At 32.7% G+C, this 20001-nt stretch overlaps 1 long non-coding RNA gene across 1 annotated transcript; it reads right to left on the reverse strand.

Moving 5' to 3' along the window:
- Window positions 1-402: 402 nt before the first annotated feature.
- LOC133039483 (uncharacterized) lies at window positions 403-3761 on the reverse strand. Its single transcript, XR_009688633.1, has 3 exons — window positions 2591-3761; window positions 1321-1399; window positions 403-654 (listed from the first exon to the last, which is right to left on the reverse strand). It is a non-coding gene; the product is annotated as an uncharacterized LOC133039483 (long non-coding RNA).
- Window positions 3762-20001: the final 16240 nt, after the last annotated feature.

The raw sequence follows: 20001 nt of genomic DNA on the forward strand, positions 1-20001 counted from the left end.
AAAAAATCATAACTAATTCAAATTAAATCGAAATTGAGTTCTGTAAAAAAGTAACTTGCTTAATTTTTTCCATAATATCCAATAAAAATAATTCCAAAAACAGATATTCAATTATTTTTAACAAAAATTCACAAACACCAATCGTTTTAAACACTACAAGAAATTAGACCTATATCGGCGGGCCCAGCCCCCCGTTATTGCTCTATCTCGGCGGTCATTGCCTGCCGTGAATTTGAGCGCCGAGATTGAGTATGGGTCTATATCGACGGGCCTAGCGTGCCGATATAGGTGAGCAATCTCGACGGGCCTAGCCCTCCGAGATAGGTGAGCAATCTCGACGGGCTAAGCCCTTCGAGATAGGTCATTTTTTTAAAAAAAAAATATTTTTTTTAGAGATAAAAATTCACATGCTGCCAATATTATTCATGTGTATATAATAACCAAATTTTATTCCAAAAATATCAAACAAAAATGATTTCTATACAATACATAATTAATAATAAAAATCTTTCAAAGCAAATATACAAAAATAAATGTATGGCAACCAATATATCTCCTCTCATGAAAGTAACAACCAACTATTTTTTTTTCTTAATCCTCATTTTCTAGTAGTGGCTTATCCCCTTAAGCAACATTTTCAAGAATATCAACAACCTGCAGAACACAAAACAATGTTGTAAACTCAAAAACTCATGTTGCAATTAAACAAAATAATTGTAAATATCACTGCTATATTAACGAAGAACAATGATATGCTTTATAACAAGGATGAACTAGTAGGTTTTTTTCAATGCTATTTAGGAAGCTAATCATTTAACACAAGTGTATATTTTAACTTTTTTACATGTTGTTAAGGCTTGATCACTGGTTATTATTACCTATGATTATTAACTTCATATTAGAATAAAATGACAATCTAATAATTGTAAAATGTCTGAGATGGCATCCGATGTTCATATATATCAAAGCTGAAAAAAGAATGCAAATAAATTGTAATTTTGAGAGGTTAGATTTATTATGAAGTTAAAATCAATTCTTACCCTTTACATTCAAAGTACACACCATTGGATAGAAGTTCCTTTTATTATTGTTGTCATTGTTATTATTGATCATTTTCCAAGCACCTATCTGCTTTTATAAAATCTAAACAAAATCATCACAATACTTACAGATACCGACACAATATTTTTTGTAATAATTTTTTTAAAAGTGACACTCAATGCAAATGTTACTCTCAATATTTAGATCACCACAAATGTTATAGATATAATAGAATATATTTTAGCCTATCTGTGTGAGTGCATAAGAAAAGATACTTACCAATTCATGTGATTAGCCTTTCACTTTTGACAATATATTGGTTGAATCTGCTCTAATCTTAAATAGTTTCAGGGGCACCCTGTAAAGAATAAATTAGAAAGTCATTAATCATAGTAGAAAAAGGTATTTAATTATCCACTATGACAAAGTAGGTCAACATCAGAAAAATAAACAATGAATAATCAACCTAGTGGCTAATGATCTAAACTGACAAAGAGCTAATTTTTTTTTTTTGATTAAGTAAAAGTACCTCATAAGCATTTTAAGTACAATAAGTGGTGGCAAACAATATAGTAATTCCCTTCTTGTGATCCAAATCCTATCCAATTACATGTTTCCCAAACCTTAAGATAAGTTTTTTAGATTAGTACCTCATAACTATTCTAAGTATAATATTGCTAGAAAAGCAAACAACAAACAAAAAACTCTGATCGAAGTAGGGAACTCTGGCAATAGTTTCTAGAACGAAGAACCTAGCACATTTTCTGTTATTGTATAGGTGTCAAGTATCTTTATCACCGAGTCCAATAATGATTATGAAAGGAAAAGAAAATTTTTATTTTAAAACCAGTAAAGTTTCATATGCCCACTTGAAGAATGCCCACAATTTAATAAGTAATTATTTATGCAAATATTAAGATTTTATGATTCTTGTTTTTATCAATTTCATTTGAAATAGTAAATCAAAAGAACAGAAAGCATAACACATTTACAAAAAAAAAACACCACAGCTTATTTGACTTCTTGTCTATAATTTAGAAACAAATTCAATAAGAGAATTAATAGCAATAATAATAATATTAATAGAAGTAATTACTATAGCTTCTAGCTCTGTTTACTCTTTCATCCTAAGACTTTAAAAACTAAACTAATCTCATAAGATAAGAAATACATTGATCCTACTAAAGGTTATAACTGCATTAAATGCAGAAAAAGCAACATGTACAACTATCATATTAGACCAAACAATATATAGTACCTAACAATTTACAAAGATGACGAAACAAAACCAAATATATTTTTTTTGCACCTAATAAACACTTGCAGAAGGGACCAAAGAAACCAAATGTGTTGCAGGAGGAAAGAAACAAGTAAGCTTAATCAATGTGTTGTAGCAGGTCATAGGTTCGAACCCATGACCCCTCTCTTTTTCTCATCCCTCCCTCACCACTAAGCTAAAGATTACAGATAGAAGCAAGTAGTTCATTTATTAACCCAGAAAAATCATAATACGCAGAAGACAATAAAGTTGAAAGGGAAAAAGAGTTACCCTACTCCACTCATACTTTGTCTTCATTATCTTGCAAAAGGGTAGCATGAACTCTATATAATTTCTTCCACAAGATAAAATTCAACTGAAAAAACCACAGTAAAGTCTCAAATTAGTAGACTCATTCAAAAAGATAAATTTCTACACCACACTAAAAAAAAAAGAAAACATAAACTTCTGGTCAGAGACAAATTCCATTAAATCAATCAAAGAAACATTATTCGAAAACCAAACCACCAAATGCCTATTTTAAATAGAAACCCAAAACGAAAATAATTATGAAAATAAATATATCAGAATCAAAAACGAAAAACAAACAAAAAAGAATTTCCCTTTCCAAAAATACAAAATCCATTTATCAAAATTCAATTCTCATGAACTTACAAAACATAAATCAATCCAATATATAAAAATTCTATTGACAAAAGCAATCCAATATATCCTGGAACAATATTAAAATCCCCAAATTCATATCAAAGTCAATAAAAACAAATCTCAGGCATAATAAAAAGGCATACATACATATATATGTATATAAAAAAAAAAGAAAATAAACTAATTTAAAGCAAAAAATACATATATATACATATACAAATTACAAATATATATAAATGGAAGAAAAAAATATAGATTTGATAATAAAGAGAAGAGGAAGCACAGACTAGTGTTCGTATCCAGTGACCATGTTTCATCGTCCCTAGCTCTGGCGTTGTCCCATCCCCAATGTCTTCTCCAACACTTGCCACACCTGAAAAACGAAAGGAAGATGGTGATGCAAGATGTCAAATGTCAAATGTGAGCAAGAGAGAGAATCGACAAGAGGAGGGAGAGAGAACGAGAGAAGAATGAAGAATTAGAGAGGCGGATAAAATATGCGATTGAAATTTTGGAGGGAGAAAGAGAGGGAAAAAATTAGGGAAGAAAAGAGAGGCAAACATTGTGACGGGTTGGGCAGCTGATTAGGGTTTTTTCAAGGACCGATCTCGGCGGGCCATAACGTTTCTGTCGAGATTGGGTAGTCTTGATGCCCATAACCGTCAGCTTCAAATTTTAAGGGGACCGATCTCGGCAGCCTTTTTATAGCCCGCCGAGATTGGTCCATTGTTCAGTGAATTTTTTTTCAATTTTGACGGTACACACAAGGCCCGCCGAGAATGCTGTCCGTTAGAACTTATTCTTTTTAATTTTACAGTCAATCTCGACGGACACACACGAGCCCGCCGAGATTGGGGTTCCGAATTTGCTCAATTTTCTTGTAGTGAAAGTCCAAATTTCTTGCAAGTAAATCAATTACCATGGCTCTAAGGCCAGTTGTTGGAATTTATTTTACCAGGATCTTAGAGCTACTCACAAGTATGTTGTTTAAACACCCTAAATATGAACAGTTGGAAATTTATTTTACAAGGATCTTAGATCTACTCACAAGTATGTTGTTTAAACACCCTAAATATGAACTTTCTAAAACGATAAATTAAACACATATAAAGTTAAGAAAACCTTACATTGATGCAGCAGAATTAATGTCTCCTTCCAATCAGATCTCTAACCCCTGTTTCCTTTTTGTAGCAGAGTATAATCAAGATCTGAGCCCGAATGTCCTTCTTCTTCAAGTTTGATCCTTCACAGTCTTCCAATCTATGATTGAGTTACTGCTTGCTGTGTGTGGGCACTTACTCTTTCACTAGGGTCGAAATTCATGAAGTAGAAAAGAAGAGAGAGGGTTTCAGCCAGGTATAGAAAGTGGGGAAGGCTCAGTTTTTCTGAAGAGAGAAATTTCTGTCAGAAAGGCTTGTTGAAAACTTTTGTTTGACTGAGCCATCACTTTCTATTTATAGGCAACTACTAGGTTTATGTTAGGAATTATTTGGCATTAAAATAATGAAAAAATTAATTTGAAAAACCTCATTAAGTGGTCGGCCAAGGTGTAGTAGTGGGCCCCACTTGATTTTGCAGTTTTATCAAATTTTATCTCTATTTTCTCAAAAACACCAATTTTCCAATTCTAACCTTTTAAATGCCAAAACTAATTATTTAATAACTAAAATAGATTATTAAATAATATTTTCATTTAATTTAATTATTAATTAGACATATAAAGTCCATTAATAAATAAATAAACCTAGAAACTCTTTTCTTTAAAATTTCACCCCTGCTTAGTGAAAATTCATAAAATTAGACATAGTCTAACTTTAGAATTATAATTGATCAATCACGAATCAATTAATGAGTCTTACAAGCAGAATGTTCTCAACTAGAATGGGGACCATGGATCTATATGCTGAGCTTCCAATAAGTGAACCAAATTTACCAAGTAAATTCCTACTTATTAATTCTTTGTTGAATCCACTCTTAGAACTTAGAATTGCACTCTCAGACTTATATAGAGCATATTGTATGTTCCACGATATCAATATGCTATCTCATTTAACCATTGTTATAATCTTATTGTGATTTAAAGATCCTCTATATAGATGATCTACATCAAGATGGGATTTCTTTACCGTTCTCACCCCTCAATGTATTTTGCCCCTTAAAACACTTAGCTACCTGTAAATGGTGTTTAGTGATCTAATAATTAGTCAGTTAAACAAGAGCTCATCCATTTACTTCTATTTGCTAAGCTCGAAGGGAATCATCACTTGACTTCTATACACCAGTAGAAGCTATAGATTCCATATTTATGTTCAGCACTCCCACTCAATCATACTATCATGTTCCCAAAATATACGTATCACCCTGACCGAAAAGTAGGCTTAATTAATAAATCTAAGAACATGAATAGCACTCCTGAGTTGAGCCTAAGCATATCAGGATTTAGATTCTTTTAATCTTAAGATCAACTGATATTGACTTGGAAAGATATGTATAACGGTAAGTTTGTGATATCTTAACTTAGTTGCAATATCGGTCCAGTCCAATGTATACTCCATACATTCGAAACTAGTATACTTTACTAATGTCCTGGAAAGAACATAACACTTACTCCAAGTGTAAGTACACATCATCGCTGATTATCACATTAGTGTAAATCCAATAGCACTAATGAAACAGGGACCAAGTCTTTTGATTCATATGATCACAATCACATTCCACTGTGTTGACGATACTGTAATTGTGAATAAACATATGATCTGGATTTAACTGATTTTGTGTGTAAATGTAATAAACATATTTAAACATATTAAACCATTAGCATGTAGAATTCACGCAAACATCAATTACTTCAAATTTCTTATATTGATAACTAATCAGATTGTAAAGAGTTTTATTTAGGGCATAAAAACCAACATGAACTTTCTAAAATGATAAATTAAACACATATAAAGTTAAGAAAACCTTACATTGATGCAGCGGAATTAATGTCTCCTTCCACTCAGATCTCTAACCCTCGTATCCTTTCTGTAGCAGAGTATTATCAAGATCTGAGCCCGAATGTCCTTCTTCTTCAAGTTTGATCCTTCACAGTCTTCCAATCTATGATTGAGTTACTGCTTGCTGTGTGTGGGCACTTACTCTTTCACTAGGGTTCGAAATAGATGAAGGGAAAAGAGAAGGATGATTTCGGCCAGGTATAGAAAGTAGGGAAGGCTCAGTTTATCTGAAGAGAGAAATTTCTGTCAGAAAGCTAATGAAAGCATGTGATTTGACTGAGCCATCACTTTCTATTTATAGGAAACTACTAGGTTTAGGTTAGGAATTATTTGGCATTAAAATAATGAAAATATTAATTTGAAAATCCACAATAAGTGGCCGGCCATGGTGTGTTAGTGGGCCCCACTTGATTTTGCAGTTTTATCAAATTTTATTTCTATTTTCTCAAAAACACTAATTTTCCAATTTTAACCTTTTAAATGCCAAAACTAATTATTTAATAACTAAAATAGATTATTAAATAATATTGTCATTTAATTTAATTATTAATTAGACATATAAAGTCCATTAATAAATAAATAAACCTAGAATCTCTTTTCTTTACAATTTCACCCCTGCTTAGTGAAATTTCATAAAATTAGACATAGTCTAAGTTTAGAATTATAATTGATCAATCACAAATCAATTAATGAGTCTTACAAGCAGAATGTTCTCAACTAGAATGGGGACCATGGATCTATATGCTGAGCTTCCAGTAAGTGAACCAAATTTACCAAGTAAATTCCTAATTATTAATTCTTCGTTGAATCCACTCTTAGAACTTAGAATTGCAATCTCAGACTTATATAGAGAATATTATATGTTTCACGATATCAATATGCTATCTCATTTAACCATTGTTATTTATTGTGATTTAAAGATCCTCTATATAGATGATCTACATCGAGATGGGATTTCTTTACTGTTCTCACCCCTCAATGTATTTTGCCCCTTAAAACACTTAGCTACTTGTAAATGGTTTTTAGTGATCTAATAATTAGTCAGTTAAACAAGAGCTCATCCATTTACTTCTATTTTCTAAGCTCGAAGGGAATCATCACTTGACTTCTATACACCAGTAGAAGCTATAGATTCCATATTTATGTTCAGCACTCCCACTCAATCATACTATCATGTTCCCAAAATATACGTATCACCCTGACCTAAAAGTAGGCTTAACTAATAAATCAAAGAACATGAATAGCACTCCTGAATTGAGCCTAAGCATATCAGGATTTAGATTCTTTTAATCTTAAGATCAACTACTGATATTGACTTTGAAAGATATGTATAACGGTAAGTTTGTAATATCTTAACTTAGTTGCAATATCGGTCCAGTCCAATGTATACTCCATACATTCAAAACTAGTATACTTTACTAATGTCCTGGAAAGAACATAACACTTACTCCAAGTGTAAGTACACATTATCGTTGATTATCACATTAGTGTAAATCCAATAGCACTGATGAAACAGGGACCAAGTCTTTTGATTCATATGATCACAATCACATTCCACTGTGTTGACAATACTATAATTGTGAATAAACATATGATCTGGATTTAACTGATTCTGTGTGTAAACATAATCAATATATTAGCATGTAAAATTCATGCAAACAACAATCACTTCAAATTTCTTATATTGATAACTAACCAGATTGTAAAGATTTTTATTTAGTGCATAAAACCCAATATTTTTATTTCATATAGTGAAATTTCATAATTTTGCATTTTCGGTGCCCGGGAACATGGAACACGGTGTATGGCTCAAGAAAATCACAATTTAGTATTTCAGTATTGTGGGAAAATTTATTTAGACATTTGGAATGTCGGGATTTGTCGGGAATTTAGAGTTTTCCCAAAATACCCCTTAGTACCCTTTTATGTCATTTTATTGTGTGAGGGCAAAAAGGTCATTTTTCCATATGTTCCTTGTTATTTATGAATTTTATTTAAAGTTTATAAATCTGATTTTATTAGTTATTTTATGCTGAGTAAAAAGTATGTAAAAACTATTTTATTATTCATTTTGCAAAAATAAGAAAAATCAAAGAAAAAACGCAATTTTTTCATTTTCTCTCAAGAGCTCTCTCTCTCTCTCTCTTTTTGGTTGGAATTGGGGCTGCTAGGGCTGGGATTTTGTTCTGTAATTCTTATTATTTAAGCTTGTTGGTAGTGATCTCAAGCTAAGGAGGTATGGTTCTTGAAACCTTCTTTGGGTGTTCATGAATTTTTGAAGAAAAATAAGTGCATGCTTGGTGATTTAATGTTGATAGCTGCTGTTGGTTGTTGTTGTTGTTTTCTATAGTTTAAAAATGTTTAATTGAATGAAATAGAATAGATTTTGATGCAGGATTAGTTGATTTTAAGCAAGTGTAGAATTTTAACTCAAACTATGGTTTTTATGATAAATTGATGAAATAGCTTGTTGTGCTTGTTGCATTTGATTGTTGTTGTTTTCAGAGGCTATATTATGCTTGTTTGAGTAGATTAAATCAGGTTTTGTTGCATGTTAGGGTGATTTAACCAAGCTTGAGTTTTGAACTCAAAGCTTGAAGCTTTAATGGTGGTTTTTGATTTTGTGCATGAAGCTTGGTTTTCTTGCTTTGGTTATGTTCCTTAGGGTCTAAATAACAGGTCTCGAAGTTTTGGTATGAATTGGGGTTGAATTGCATGAGTAGTGAATTTTTGAAAATTTCCTGCACTGAACCGTAATTCCGGTTCAGGGAAGCCATTAGCAACCGGTCGACCGGTTGAGGCTTCCAGGAATTTTCTAGAACCAGAATTCCGGTTGTAGAACCGGTCTACCGGTAGAGACATTTTTAAGAACACTAGTTCTTCCCATTTTTGTGTTGTTTAAGGTATTTCCATGCTTTTTATCGATAGGGAAACTTTGAATTTCTAGTTTAAGTCCCCGTGAAGTGATTTAGCGTGTCACTTATCAGTCTTGTGATTGCTATGGTTTAGGAGCCTGTAAATCGCCGTGCAGTTCGTTCCACTCAGGTTGAGCGGCACACCTAAATTCGGAATTGAGGTAAGATTAGTATAACAGTATGCATATGTATTTACATGTTTAGCGTGCATGTTAGGAAGCCTGTTAGATTACATTAGAGATGTATGTTGGCTTCGTACCATTCGATAGTATCACATCGGTACGACTAGAGTATGACTAGTGTACCGAGTATAGGGTGATATTATGGTCGATGGTACTGTACTGTTTGGCTGTATCACATCGGTAAGGCTAGAGTATGACTAGCAGCTAGAGTATGACTAGTGTACCGAGTATAGGCTGATACTGTAACACATCGGTAAGGCTAGAGTATGACTAGCGGCTGGAGTATGACCAGTGTACCGAGTACAGGCTGTTACTCTGTCAAAAGTATTGTCATACGAACGTTCGAGACTCAGTACCGTGTGGGACACGGGAATTAGGGTTGTGGTTAGGGGTATGGGCGTCTGATCATAACCCGAGATTTATGTATGTTTTATGATTTATGCTTTTCTTACTGAGTCTGTCGACTCACAGTGCTATGTTTATGTGTAGGTAAGGGCAAGGCCAAGGCTGAGGAACCGTGAGGACGAGCCGATGAAGATTGTACATGTCGGGGTCGTTAGGCCTGGAGCGTACGATCCTCGAGACATCAAGCGCTTTTGTAGTTAGTCGCCGGGCAACAAATATTTTGTAAAGAATTAGTAAACTTTTGTAAAGTATTTTGTAATCGGGATCCCGAATATTTTGTATGTATTATATAAGTTTTAATTAAAAAGCAAAATTTTAATTAATCACAATTTCCATAAACCTCGTTGATTAGCAACGAGCTGCACAGTACGTTTAAAAATCACGTAACATGCCTAGACTAGTTAGGGTGTTACAAAATACATAACACATTGCCTTACAATAAATAGACCACATCACTGATTTTTACGTTAGTGTAAATTTGATGCAGTCATAAACCAAGGGACTAACACTTTGAATCATATAATCACAAATATATTCTACTGTGATGACATCACTATAAATGTGAATAACTCTATGATCTAAATTTAATAAAATTTAAATATTAAGTAATCATAAGTTATTTTTCGTTTTCTTTATTTAGATAATAAATGAAATTACATAGAAACAGTTTTATTTAGGGCATAAAAGGGTTGGCATTCTCATTAAATTTGAGATAAATTTTTCTTTCCAAAACCCTAATTCGAGAAGAAATCTAACAAGTTCTTAACTTATTTGGGTACAAGAGCACTAAGACTTGAACATAAAGTTGAAGTTTTACAAGAAATAGCCATACAGAGTGTTATATGAGTGCTGACCACACCATTGTTGTAGTACTCACCCAAACACACGAATACTGACACCGGAGAATGGTCAGTGCACACCAAAGGTAAAGATCCCAAGAGAATGGTGGAGAAATAGTTCTCTACAACATCAGTGATCACTCAAAAAATGATAGGAGCCACTAAAAGAAGTACTTGTGTGGTACACAAGTACTAACCATTCCTCCATGGTTAGTACTCATGTAAACGTTTGGGCAAATGATTCCTTAGGGTTTCCAAGCTCAAAACCCTAAAACATATCTACCAATTCTCAAACAATTTTCAAAGACAACAAAATCCCCAAGAGGAGAAGCAATGTGAGTACTGACCATGAAATAGTGTCAGTGCTCACCCCCTGCAATAGCTACATGAGTATTGACCAATCCCATGGTCAATACTCACATATGGTGAGTATTACCAAAGAGGAGCCTCATGAAGCTTGTTACACAGGTATTGACACCTTTTTAGGGAAAATACTCATCCAAGCATTGCCCTACATGATTATTGACCTTCCTTTGGTGTTACTACTCACCCATCATGCCATTCTTTAACGTAGAAGCCACTTTAACACTTCCTCAATTTGACTCTCGAAGGAAAAGCTTCTAGAAGAGTTTCAAAGCATAAATATCATTGAAAATATGCAAGATATTAGATTTGAATATTTTTTTCTTTATTATTAAATGTGAAAGTGTGAGATATTTTTAACATTTCTTTGAATTGTGGGGGAATGGGTTGCAAACTCTAGGCCTGTATAAGCATCATGTTGGACCTAGGGAAAGGGACCCTCAACTGAATAGAACCTCTTTGACTTGTTTTTGATCTCTGTTTCATTACCTCATTTACAACTTTTCGAATCTCTATCTATTGGTTCTTTTCACTTAGAACAATTTTTCCAAAAACACTAAACATTTTTCTCATATCATTCAGTCTAATCTCACCATAAAAGAACATGAATTCGTTGACATTGTCTTCTAAAACCAGTCAAATAGAAGCACTTATAGAGATTTTATTGTAGATCTTGTGTATTGTAATTCACTCAAGCACATTCTTGAGAACAAGACTATAGTGTGTTTGAGTTCTGATTACTAAAATAATAAGTAGACATAGCTCCATTATAATTGTGATATATGGAGTGAAATACCAGAAGTCGTTACGTCATTTTTTTACAGTTTATTTCTAATAACCATGGTCTCAGTCCAATCTGCTTTTTGTTACGATCTTCTGGTTGACGAAAAATTGCGTCAATAAGTGTCTAACAAATTTTGTCTTGATTGACATTAATATATTTTATATATACCCAATAGTATTTAGTGATTTGAATATTTTATTCACATGATATATAATCAATTAATTGTAATTAATTGATTTAGTATATCAAAATTAATATTATATTTTTGGTAAAAAAAACATTCTGATTAATGGTCATCATGATATTAATAATACAATTTATTTTTTAATTTAATTGTCAAAATATTCTTACAATTATATGTGGCAGAGACTTTAATGCCAATATAAATATTAGATATTGGTCCCAAACTCCTCTAATCATATTTATTCTATCAATCACCATCAAAGAGAGCTAGTGAGAGCTTAAAAGATCTACCCCGCTAATTCTTTTCTCTCTTATTTTGCAGATTTTAAGATCTACATGTTAGAGGAAGTTATATGCATCAATAGTTGGAGGCGCATAATATCGATCCTTCATTTTGTATATGTTGAATCTATTTAGTTATCTTGCATATATTAGAATTTTTTGATTTATTTTTTTTAATAGGTTTTACAAAATTATAGTTTAACAAATGAATAGGATGTCATAAAAATATCAATAACATAAAGATTACAATTTATTGTGACGTGTGAGTGCCTTTTTAGTTACAATAATTTTTTTTACTATAACAAAATTAATTAAAATTTGTATATATTTTTAGATAAAATTGGCTTCATTAAATACTATCTTATAATTTTAAATTTAACTAAAAGTTGACATTTAATCACAAAAATTAGCAAAAGATTTTAGAAAAATTATACCAAATGACCTCAAATCATAATACTATGTAGGTAAATATCCACATTTCAAAACTTATAAAGAAATGACCCTTTTACACTATTATTATTCATATTATCTTTTTGCCACATAAAAAAATTAATATTTTATTTTTCAGTTTTTTTTTTTTCAAAATTAGAAGAAAATTACTTAAAGATTATAGTACATATTAGTTTTGTTTTAACCAAATTATTTTGTAAGTTTTGTTTTGTTGGTATATATATTTTATTGTACAGCATGTTTTTGTTTTATTGTATGGTACATTATTAGTTTTTAGATGATATTTATTTTTTATTTTACTATGTATAATAGTGATATATAATTTTATTTGCATAATACAAATATTTTAATGTAGGTACATAATTTTATTGGCATGCTACATATATTTAATTATTCTTTTTTATATATTTTAATTGTATGATATAGTATTTATTTTAAATAATATTTAATTAGTTTCTATTTTAAATATATTATTCCAGAACCGGAATTCCGGTTGTGCAACCGTTCTGCCGGTTGGAAAATTTTCAGGAACCCTAGATTTTCTCGTTTTTATGTTATTTGGGATATTGCCATGCTTTTTATCGATAGGGAAACTTTTAGTTTCTAGTTTAAGTCCCCGGGAAGTGATTTAGCGTATCACTTATTAGTGTTGTGATTGTTATGGTTTAGGAGCCTGTAAACCACTGCGCAGTTCGTTCCAGTCAGGTTGACCAGCACACCTGAATTCGAAATTGAGGTAAGATTAGTATAACAGTATGCATATATATTACATGTTTAGCGTGCATGTTAGGAAGCCTGTTAGATTACATTAGATATGTATGTTGGCTTCGTACCATCCGACCATATCACATCGGTTAAGCTAGAGTATGACTAGCAGCTGGAGTATGACCAGTGAACCGAGTATAGGCTGATACTAGGGTTGGTGGTACAGTGCTATGTGACCGTATCACATCGGTTAGGCTAGAGTATGACTAGCAGCTGGAGTATGACCAGTGAAACAAGTATAGGCTGATACTGTAACACATCGGTACAAGCTAGAGTATGACTAGCAGCTGGAGTATGACCAGTGTACCGAGTATAGGCTGTTACTTGTCAATAGTACCGTCTTATGAACGTTCAGGACTCAGTATCGTGTGGGACACGACAGTTAGGGTTATGGTCAGGGGTATGGGCATCTGATCATAACTCGGGATTTATGTATGATATTTGATTATGCTTTTCTTACTGAGTCTGTCGACTCATAGTGCTATGTTTATGTGTAGGTAAGGGCAAGGCTAAAGCTAAAGAACCGTGAGAGCGAGCCGGTGAAGATTGTACATGTCGAGGCGGTTAGGCCTGGAGCGTACGATCCTCGGGACAGCAGTGCTATTTTGTAATTAGTCGCTAGGCGACAAGTATTTTGATTAGTCAGTAAACTTTTGTAAAGTGTTTTGTAATCGGGATCCCGAGTATTTCTGTATAAATATTTTATGAGTTTAATTAAAAAGCAAAAATTTTAATTAATCACGATTTCCATAAACCTCGTTGATTAGCAACGAGCTGCACAGTATGTTTAAAAATCACGTAATACGCCTATGCTAGTTAGGGTGTTACATTTTTTTTCTGTTTTTATTTTTCCAGGTTTTTTAATATTTTTCATTTTAGTTTTGTTATTTTATCTCTTCTCATTTTGTTTTAGTTTTTTCATAGTTTTTTAAAAGTGTAATCACTTTCTGTATGTTGTTTTTTGGGAATATTATTTCTTGTACTTGTTTCCTGTCTGTTTTTATATCAACAATGGGTAAAAATTTGATTTTGTCAAGGATGTTGATGTTCAAAGAGTTCTTTCTGTATTTTAGTTTATTTTTAGTTGTTTAATAGTTTTGTTATAGTTTGGCTACTTGCATATATTATTTGTTTATATTTGCCATGTGTGTTAAATTGTAGGTCTGGGATAATAAATTCAGTCCCTCTAATTTCTACAGATCAAAATGTGTTTGTACGAGTATTTCTCTGTTCTTGATAATATTAAGAATACTTTGTCTGTCAATTTGTTGGCTATGATCTGTGACACCCAATTTGGTCATCTTTTGGATATACCTGATTTTGTTTTCCACCTCCAAATTGTCCATAGCCTACTTTTGAGGGAAGTATACCAGCCCAATCCAAGAGAATTTTAGGCTAAGGTTGCTGGCCGTTGTATACGATTCAGTGTCGAGGAGTTTTACTTGATCACTGGTATTAATTGCTTTGGTGATTGCAACAAACTGTTGTTTTCCCAGGAATCAAACCAGCTAATTGAGGTTTGTTTCTGTGGCATAAAAACCATAGATCATAAAGCTATAGAGGATGCTTTCTTGGGAAGTAGGTGGGGTCCGGATGAGTCCCTTGGTTTGAAACTATCTGTGTTGTGTTTCATCAAATGTTTCCTTCTTAGCAATACTCCAGATAAAGAAGTTTCTAGGTTTGATCTAGATGTTGTTGATAGTGGTCGTTGGGATGAGTATTGTTGGGGTAGGGAGTCATTTGAATTGACTATTGATTCATTCAAAGGAAGAATAGAGCGTGGGATTAAAATGAAAAATAAAAAAGAGGAGAAAGGAGGTCAGTCCTATGATGGTTGGTATAGAGCGTTGGGTTGTCCTTGGGTGTTTATTGTTTAGTTTTATGAATGTTATCTTGTGATGGTAAACACATTTTGCAAAAGAGTTTCATCTAGGATTCCAAGAATTCTGAATTGGACCAATAATGTTGTGACCAAAAATCCAACGTTTAGAGACTTGGAGGGCAAGATTTTTTGATTTGCTGTTGAACAAGGTGATTTTTAATTTCTTTATTGTTTTATTATTGTTTTGTGCTGATTTATTAACATTTTTTTCTTTAATTGTTTTGATTATGTTTTTCAGTTGAAGATTAAAAACATTCGTTCTACTGATGAGGAGAGGTCGAAGTTGCAATTGGAAGGCTTATTTTTAGATGAATTTATTGATGATCGCAGTACATCTAAGAAAACATTCGAGAGTGGTTCATCTTCTAAAAAGTCTGATTCAGAGGACATTGAATTGTTGAAATCTAAGTTGGAGTTGGTCATTTCCAATCAAGAATCCTTGGCCAAAGAATTTGTTTTCTTGAGGTGTTTTGTTGACCTTAATTTCAAGTCTGTCATGACTGTAATTAAGGATATTCAAGAAAAAGTTAATGTCATTGATCGTCGACCTTCTGATGAGGTATTTATTTATACTGTTCTTGTTTTATTTTTTTATTGCTGTTATTATTAGTTTTTTTCCTATTTTATTTTTGTTGCAATAGTGTTGTTTGATCCAGGTTAAGTCATCTGATGAGTTGGTAACCCAAGATTCTGATGATGATGATGATAATGCTGAGGATGATGACAAGGGATTACCTGATCCAGAATATATTGATTCCGACTTCGATGATGGTGATGAGTTGGGTAAAGATGGTGATGATGCTGATGGAGTTGATAAGGTTGTTAGTGATGTTCTTGCTGCTGATGTGAATCAATGTGAGGTTGTTGCAGGCAGTGAAGAGAGGGTTAAGGATGTTGAGAATGTTAAGCCAAAGAGTCTAGTTTAAAGGGAGATGATTTTTTCGATGGTTTAAACCAGCTTGAAATTGATGATGAGCAAGTTGTGTTGGCTGGTTCAGAAGATGTTGGTAAAATCAATGTAAGTGTAGTTTATATTCTTTCTTGGTAAAATTTGTTTTATTTTAGTTGCTTGACCGTTTTATGTTTGTTTTCCAACTTTTTATTTTTCTATTTTTCTAATTTTATTTTTTCAGGTCTCAGAATCCAATCCAAGTGTTGCTGTTGAAAAGGCAGTTGCCATTCCTTCTGATGAAGAAGCTGATGACACTGTTACTTATACTCCTCTTTTACATAAGAGAAAGCGTTCCCCGACATTGAAATTGCCTTTTGTTGATTTTGGGTCGGCTGATGTGAGCAGCAATCCAATGGAGGTAATGTCATCAGGTTCTCAATCTGGAAGAGATGAGAGGGATTTTAAGATGATTATTTATGTGAAGGGCCTTTACGCTCTTAACGATACATTTGGTGATCTCGTCTCTCCTGAAATTGAGGCAAAGTTTGATGCTTGGATTGGCGAAGGCTTGCTAAAACATCCTAGGTGATTGTTTTCTTTTATTTTTTTTTTTGTATATTTTTATTTGTTTGAATTCTGTTTTTATTATTGCAATTATTTGAATTCAATATTGTTTTTTGTCGTGTTTTTGTTGTTTTAGGGCTTACAATTGTTATGAGGATGGTGCGAAGAAAATTTCCCCTGTGTTTAGATTAGGTGTTGATTATGTTGAAGATAAAACCTGGTTTTATCATTCGACTTGTTGTGACATGTTTATCAATGACTCGGTAAAATTTCTTTTTTCTTTTAAAACTTTTTATAGTTGTTTTATCATTAGTTTTTAGTTTAGTTACTGTAATTAAGTTTTTTAAATATTTTTTAACATTCTGTTTTGTGTTTCTTTGCTGTTTTGTTACAGCACATGAACACTATCTTCTATTACCTTAGGAAAAAAAAGAAATATTCTTCTGCTAATACACTGAATTTCGCAACAAATTACTACCTTCTCGATGATTCCATTCAATCTTTATACCACAAGTTCTGCAAAGCCAAGTTGATAAAAACAAAGATGTCTCACATACATGTTGCTCACCCAATAGCGCATTATATAAGAGGACTACAAATTCCGTGTTCTAAGCCTTGGTATGAAGCTGATCATGTCCTATTTATCATAAATCTTAGGAAGGAAATCATTGGATTTTCGGCCGTCTTAATTTGAATGAGGGGATGATATTTCTTTATATTTCTTTGAGGACTGCCGAAATGAATTCTGCAGCTAGGAATGCAATGAAGGCTTATTTCTTTTACTCCCTTTGTTTTTTTGATCTGCTTGGATTTTGGAAGAATAGGTCCCATGTTCCTGATTTAGGTTCTGACCCTAAAGCTCCTCTAAGAGTTGGTGAGATTGCTGGTCTTCCATCTCAGCAGAAAAAGTGAGTTGTTGTTTTTAAGTTTATTTTATGTTGTATAATAGTTTTTTAACTGTTTTTTTTCCTTGTTGGGTAATAGTGGTTGCGGAGCATTTGTGGCTGCATTTGACGAGTTCTTCATCCACGGGAATGGTCTTCCTGGTGATTTTGACATTGAAGTTTATCGTACTCGACTTGCTGCCCTCTTCTTCTCGTACGATCAAAGGAAAAATGATGAAAGTATTGATAGCGAGGATGAGAAGCAAAGCAAGTCTTCCAAGGCTTCTAAATTGAGAAAGTAGGGTCAATTTTTAGTGAAAATTTGTTGTTCTTGGTTGATTTTCTTTTTCAGACAATTTTTAGTTTTTTTTATGTTTGTAGGTATTATATTCGTTTTATATTCTGGAACTGGTTATAAACTTTTAGGATATTTGACATTAACCATTATAATATGTTCTTTATTTTTACGTTTTGTAACAGCAACAGTGTTATGATTTTTCAATTAATTATGTTTGTTTTTTTAAAGTCATCCAACTAGAGATAAACTATTATGCAACTGTATACAAAATATTTTTAGTGTTCAACATACTTGTTATTTAATTTGGGACATGCTACCTCAATATATTCCTTACTGTTATGCAACTGTTTTCTTCTCCTTATTATACAACTTATAAAAAATCATATCTGACTTTTAACAAAAATTATATTAAAATTCTTTTAGTAATAAATCATTAATAAGTGTCAAAACTGTTTTGAAACTATTATGCAACTACTAGCAAACTATTTAAACTTTGCCAATTAATAGCAATCTATCAAATATAATATTTCATCATGTGTAAATTCTCATAGAGACTTAAACAATTCAAATAATTCTGTTGTATCTATTTTATTGATTGATTGTTGCATGTCTTTCGGTTGTGACCGTGTTGACCACATTTGCTAAACCTGTTTTATTTTCTTTATATCCTAATCAGCTATAAATCTTCTTTTCCTTGGTCTTCCAGATCTTATTTTCTGATTTGGTGGCAGAATAAGGATATCTTTTATGTTCAGTCATACATCCCATGTTGTCTAATTGTGTACCAAATATGTTGAGTCGCTGTATGTTTCAAGCCATGTTCTTGTCGTGTAATAACTTGAACAGTAGTTGTAAGCATTCAAGTTCATCTCTTTTATCACAGCAAGCGCATGAGCACACGGTAATTCGTCAATTTGGAATTGGTTGCAACTGCATGTTTTCTCCTTTAGATTGATCAACCATGATCTTGTTAGTTCTACCACTTCGTACATGCTCTCGTTTATTGGCTTTACCTGCAAATTAGGTCAATATAATCAATTGACAATCTGTATAGGAAACTATAATGCAACTTATAGTTTAAAGAGATTTTACATTTTCTGTGAATGAGTCCACAAAGTTGTTGACTAGCTTCTTCTCTGCTGTAGGTGTTAAAAATGTTATAGTTTTTCTGTGCTTTTTTCCTGTTTGTGTATGTCCATTGTTGTATCAAAGCTCTCAATGACTCCATTAGTGTTGTGATTGATAGTTCTCTAGCTGCTAAGTTTGTTGCATTTAGAGATTCAGTAATGTTAGAAGTCATAGTTGAATACATGTTGTGTTTGTTGTGGTATCTTGACCATTTATAGTATCCAACTTGTTGTAAATATGGTCTAACACGAATGTCCAGCTGTCCAGCTTGCTCATATGGTATTCAAATTTCCTCTCTGTGTATGCTCTTGCTGCTACGAAGAATGGTTTATCAAGCTTGCTTGCATTCTTCTTGAAGGTTGCTTAACAGGTGGTATACACAATAGCCATGCGTTATTTCTTGAAATACTTGAGCAGTTGCCTTAATTATGCTCTCATGTCTGTCTAAAATCAAGCACTGTTCCTCTCTGATCCCATATGTTTCCCTTAGTTTTGTGAAAAACCATTGCCATGACTTGTTGTTTTCTGAATCCACAACAGAAAAACCTAGGGGAAAAATGTGTCCATTTCCATCTTGTGTACAAGCAGAGAGCAATGTACTTCCATATGTTGATTTAGGAAAAGTTCCATCAACAACTATTATAGGTTTGCACTTCTTCCATCCTTTTATTGAAGCATCTAGTGCATGTGTACAATAGTTCCGGGATTGGTTTTCTGCAGGATGTGCAAAAAACTTGGCAGCAGCTTGTAAGATTCGTTTGCTTTTCCTCGTAATTCTTCTTGCGTGTGCTCTTTGCTTCTCCATGCTTTCATGTAGTTTATTCTCACCCCATACTTATGTTTCATTTCTCCTCTGATATCTTGTGGCGTTTGAGTTGTTTTTATGTTGGTAAACCGTGGCTTGATGTAGTTTTCGATCAACTTTGTTGTAGCTTGTCTTTAGTCTGCAAATCTTTTGTTTAGATCACAAGTGTGTATTAACTTTTATGTCATAATTTCTAATTATGAATGACTTCGTTGGTCCGTTTCTAAATGCCGTTAAGGCCCACTTGCATTTTGAATCCAAACAACAAATTTTGTATGTTCTTGCGCATGACTTTTTCACTTTGAATGGGAATTTGTTTCTAATTGCATAGAAACCAAGCACACTTTGGAGTGTTTCTTTGTCTTTGTAAATTTGTGCTTCTTCTATTTCAGGATGTTGCGGATCTGTGATTAGTAGTT

The sequence above is a fragment of the Cannabis sativa genome, chromosome 6 (assembly GCF_029168945.1).
Source record: "Cannabis sativa cultivar Pink pepper isolate KNU-18-1 chromosome 6, ASM2916894v1, whole genome shotgun sequence".
NCBI lineage: Eukaryota > Viridiplantae > Streptophyta > Magnoliopsida > Rosales > Cannabaceae > Cannabis > Cannabis sativa.